Genomic DNA, 5,077 nt, shown 5'->3' with positions numbered 1-5,077 from the left:
GGGTTAGGGTTAGGGTTAGGGTTAGGGTTAGGGTTAGGGTTAGGGTTAGGGTTAGGGTTAGGGTTAGGGTTAGGGTTAGGGTTAGGGTTAGGGTTAGGGTTAGGGTTAGGGTTAGGGTTAGGGTTAGGGTTAGGGTTAGGGTTAGGGTTAGGGTTAGGGTTAGGGTTAGGGTTAGGGTTAGGGTTAGGGTTAGGGTTAGGGTTAGGGTTAGGGTTAGGGTTAGGGTTAGGGTTAGGGTTAGGGTTAGGGTTAGGGTTAGGGTTAGGGTTAGGGTTAGGGTTAGGGTTAGGGTTAGGGTTAGGGTTAGGGTTAGGGTTAGGGTTAGGGTTAGGGTTAGGGTTAGGGTTAGGGGTTAGGGTTAGGGTTAGGGTTAGGGTTAGGGTTAGGGTTAGGGTTAGGGTTAGGGTTAGGGTTAGGGTTAGGGTTAGGGTTAGGGTTAGGGTTAGGGTTAGGGTTAGGGTTAGGGTTAGGGTTAGGGTTAGGGTTAGGGTTAGGGTTAGGGTTAGGGTTAGGGTTAGGGTTAGGGTTAGGGTTAGGGTTAGGGTTAGGGTTAGGGTTAGGGTTAGGGTTAGGGTTAGGGTTAGGGTTAGGGTTAGGGTTAGGGTTAGGGTTAGGGTTAGGGTTAGGGTTAGGGTTAGGGTTAGGGTTAGGGTTAGGGTTAGGGTTAGGGTTAGGGTTAGGGTTAGGGTTAGGGTTAGGGTTAGGGTTAGGGTTAGGGTTAGGGTTAGGGTTAGGGTTAGGGTTAGGGTTAGGGTTAGGGTTAGGGTTAGGGTTAGGGTTAGGGTTAGGGTTAGGGTTAGGGTTAGGGTTAGGGTTAGGGTTAGGGTTAGGGTTAGGGTTAGGGTTAGGTTAGGGTTAGGGTTAGGGTTAGGGTTAGGGTTAGGGTTAGGGTTAGGGTTAGGGTTAGGGTTAGGGTTAGGGTTAGGGTTAGGGTTAGGGTTAGGGTTAGGGTTAGGGTTAGGGTTAGGGTTAGGGTTAGGGTTAGGGTTAGGGTTAGGGTTAGGGTTAGGGTTAGGGTTAGGGTTAGGGTTAGGGTTAGGGTTAGGGTTAGGGTTAGGGTTAGGGTTAGGGTTAGGGTTAGGGTTAGGGTTAGGGTTAGGGTTAGGGTTAGGGTTAGGGTTAGGGTTAGGGTTAGGGTTAGGGTTAGGGTTAGGGTTAGGGTTAGGGTTAGGGTTAGGGTTAGGGTTAGGGTTAGGGTTAGGGTTAGGGTTAGGGTTAGGGTTAGGGTTAGGGTTAGGGTTAGGGTTAGGGTTAGGGTTAGGGTTAGGGTTAGGGTTAGGGTTAGGGTTAGGGTTAGGGTTAGGGTTAGGGTTAGGGTTAGGGTTAGGGTTAGGGTTAGGGTTAGGGTTAGGGTTAGGGTTAGGGTTAGGGTTAGGGTTAGGGTTAGGGTTAGGGTTAGGGTTAGGGTTAGGGTTAGGGTTAGGGTTAGGGTTAGGGTTAGGGTTAGGGTTAGGGTTAGGGTTAGGGTTAGGGTTAGGGTTAGGGTTAGGGTTAGGGTTAGGGTTAGGGTTAGGGTTAGGGTTAGGGTTAGGGTTAGGGTTAGGGTTAGGGTTAGGGTTAGGGTTAGGGTTAGGGTTAGGGTTAGGGTTAGGGTTAGGGTTAGGGTTAGGGTTAGGGTTAGGGTTAGGGTTAGGGTTAGGGTTAGGGTTAGGGTTAGGGTTAGGGTTAGGGTTAGGGTTAGGGTTAGGGTTAGGGTTAGGGTTAGGGTTAGGGTTAGGGTTAGGGTTAGGGTTAGGGTTAGGGTTAGGGTTAGGGTTAGGGTTAGGGTTAGGGTTAGGGTTAGGGTTAGGGTTAGGGTTAGGGTTAGGGTTAGGGTTAGGGTTAGGGTTAGGGTTAGGGTTAGGGTTAGGGTTAGGGTTAGGGTTAGGGTTAGGGTTAGGGTTAGGGTTAGGGTTAGGGTTAGGGTTAGGGTTAGGGTTAGGGTTAGGGTTAGGGTTAGGGTTAGGGTTAGGGTTAGGGTTAGGGTTAGGGTTAGGGTTAGGGTTAGGGTTAGGGTTAGGGTTAGGGTTAGGGTTAGGGTTAGGGTTAGGGTTAGGGTTAGGGTTAGGGTTAGGGTTAGGGTTAGGGTTAGGGTTAGGGTTAGGGTTAGGGTTAGGGTTAGGGTTAGGGTTAGGGTTAGGGTTAGGGTTAGGGTTAGGGTTAGGGTTAGGGTTAGGGTTAGGGTTAGGGTTAGGGTTAGGGTTAGGGTTAGGGTTAGGGTTAGGGTTAGGGTTAGGGTTAGGGTTAGGGTTAGGGTTAGGGTTAGGGTTAGGGTTAGGGTTAGGGTTAGGGTTAGGGTTAGGGTTAGGGTTAGGGTTAGGGTTAGGGTTAGGGTTAGGGTTAGGGTTAGGGTTAGGGTTAGGGTTAGGGTTAGGGTTAGGGTTAGGGTTAGGGTTAGGGTTAGGGTTAGGGTTAGGGTTAGGGTTAGGGTTAGGGTTAGGGTTAGGGTTAGGGTTAGGGTTAGGGTTAGGGTTAGGGTTAGGGTTAGGGTTAGGGTTAGGGTTAGGGTTAGGGTTAGGGTTAGGGTTAGGGTTAGGGTTAGGGTTAGGGTTAGGGTTAGGGTTAGGGTTAGGGTTAGGGTTAGGGTTAGGGTTAGGGTTAGGGTTAGGGTTAGGGTTAGGGTTAGGGTTAGGGTTAGGGTTAGGGTTAGGGTTAGGGTTAGGGTTAGGGTTAGGGTTAGGGTTAGGGTTAGGGTTAGGGTTAGGGTTAGGGTTAGGGTTAGGGTTAGGGTTAGGGTTAGGGTTAGGGTTAGGGTTAGGGTTAGGGTTAGGGTTAGGGTTAGGGTTAGGGTTAGGGTTAGGGTTAGGGTTAGGGTTAGGGTTAGGGTTAGGGTTAGGGTTAGGGTTAGGGTTAGGGTTAGGGTTAGGGTTAGGGTTAGGGTTAGGGTTAGGGTTAGGGTTAGGGTTAGGGTTAGGGTTAGGGTTAGGGTTAGGGTTAGGGTTAGGGTTAGGGTTAGGGTTAGGGTTAGGGTTAGGGTTAGGGTTAGGGTTAGGGTTAGGGTTAGGGTTAGGGTTAGGGTTAGGGTTAGGGTTAGGGTTAGGGTTAGGGTTAGGGTTAGGGTTAGGGTTAGGGTTAGGGTTAGGGTTAGGGTTAGGGTTAGGGTTAGGGTTAGGGTTAGGGTTAGGGTTAGGGTTAGGGTTAGGGTTAGGGTTAGGGTTAGGGTTAGGGTTAGGGTTAGGGTTAGGGTTAGGGTTAGGGTTAGGGTTAGGGTTAGGGTTAGGGTTAGGGTTAGGGTTAGGGTTAGGGTTAGGGTTAGGGTTAGGGTTAGGGTTAGGGTTAGGGTTAGGGTTAGGGTTAGGGTTAGGGTTAGGGTTAGGGTTAGGGTTAGGGTTAGGGTTAGGGTTAGGGTTAGGGTTAGGGTTAGGGTTAGGGTTAGGGTTAGGGTTAGGGTTAGGGTTAGGGTTAGGGTTAGGGTTAGGGTTAGGGTTAGGGTTAGGGTTAGGGTTAGGGTTAGGGTTAGGGTTAGGGTTAGGGTTAGGGTTAGGGTTAGGGTTAGGGTTAGGGTTAGGGTTAGGGTTAGGGTTAGGGTTAGGGTTAGGGTTAGGGTTAGGGTTAGGGTTAGGGTTAGGGTTAGGGTTAGGGTTAGGGTTAGGGTTAGGGTTAGGGTTAGGGTTAGGGTTAGGGTTAGGGTTAGGGTTAGGGTTAGGGTTAGGGTTAGGGTTAGGGTTAGGGTTAGGGTTAGGGTTAGGGTTAGGGTTAGGGTTAGGGTTAGGGTTAGGGTTAGGGTTAGGGTTAGGGTTAGGGTTAGGGTTAGGGTTAGGGTTAGGGTTAGGGTTAGGGTTAGGGTTAGGGTTAGGGTTAGGGTTAGGGTTAGGGTTAGGGTTAGGGTTAGGGTTAGGGTTAGGGTTAGGGTTAGGGTTAGGGTTAGGGTTAGGGTTAGGGTTAGGGTTAGGGTTAGGGTTAGGGTTAGGGTTAGGGTTAGGGTTAGGGTTAGGGTTAGGGTTAGGGTTAGGGTTAGGGTTAGGGTTAGGGTTAGGGTTAGGGTTAGGGTTAGGGTTAGGGTTAGGGTTAGGGTTAGGGTTAGGGTTAGGGTTAGGGTTAGGGTTAGGGTTAGGGTTAGGGTTAGGGTTAGGGTTAGGGTTAGGGTTAGGGTTAGGGTTAGGGTTAGGGTTAGGGTTAGGGTTAGGGTTAGGGTTAGGGTTAGGGTTAGGGTTAGGGTTAGGGTTAGGGTTAGGGTTAGGGTTAGGGTTAGGGTTAGGGTTAGGGTTAGGGTTAGGGTTAGGGTTAGGGTTAGGGTTAGGGTTAGGGTTAGGGTTAGGGTTAGGGTTAGGGTTAGGGTTAGGGTTAGGGTTAGGGTTAGGGTTAGGGTTAGGGTTAGGGTTAGGGTTAGGGTTAGGGTTAGGGTTAGGGTTAGGGTTAGGGTTAGGGTTAGGGTTAGGGTTAGGGTTAGGGTTAGGGTTAGGGTTAGGGTTAGGGTTAGGGTTAGGGTTAGGGTTAGGGTTAGGGTTAGGGTTAGGGTTAGGGTTAGGGTTAGGGTTAGGGTTAGGGTTAGGGTTAGGGTTAGGGTTAGGGTTAGGGTTAGGGTTAGGGTTAGGGTTAGGGTTAGGGTTAGGGTTAGGGTTAGGGTTAGGGTTAGGGTTAGGGTTAGGGTTAGGGTTAGGGTTAGGGTTAGGGTTAGGGTTAGGGTTAGGGTTAGGGTTAGGGTTAGGGTTAGGGTTAGGGTTAGGGTTAGGGTTAGGGTTAGGGTTAGGGTTAGGGTTAGGGTTAGGGTTAGGGTTAGGGTTAGGGTTAGGGTTAGGGTTAGGGTTAGGGTTAGGGTTAGGGTTAGGGTTAGGGTTAGGGTTAGGGTTAGGGTTAGGGTTAGGGTTAGGGTTAGGGTTAGGGTTAGGGTTAGGGTTAGGGTTAGGGTTAGGGTTAGGGTTAGGGTTAGGGTTAGGGTTAGGGTTAGGGTTAGGGTTAGGGTTAGGGTTAGGGTTAGGGTTAGGGTTAGGGTTAGGGTTAGGGTTAGGGTTAGGGTTAGGGTTAGGGTTAGGGTTAGGGTTAGGGTTAGGGTTAGGGTTAGGGTTAGGGTTAGGGTTAGGGTTAGGGTTAGGGTTAGGGTTAGGGTTAGGGTTAGGGTTAGGGTTAGGGTTAGGGTTAGGGTTAGGGTTAGGGTTAG

The sequence above is a fragment of the Camelus bactrianus genome, chromosome 23 (genome assembly GCF_048773025.1).
Source record: "Camelus bactrianus isolate YW-2024 breed Bactrian camel chromosome 23, ASM4877302v1, whole genome shotgun sequence".
Classification (NCBI taxonomy): domain Eukaryota; kingdom Metazoa; phylum Chordata; class Mammalia; order Artiodactyla; family Camelidae; genus Camelus; species Camelus bactrianus.
This window is presented reverse-complemented; position numbering follows the sequence as displayed.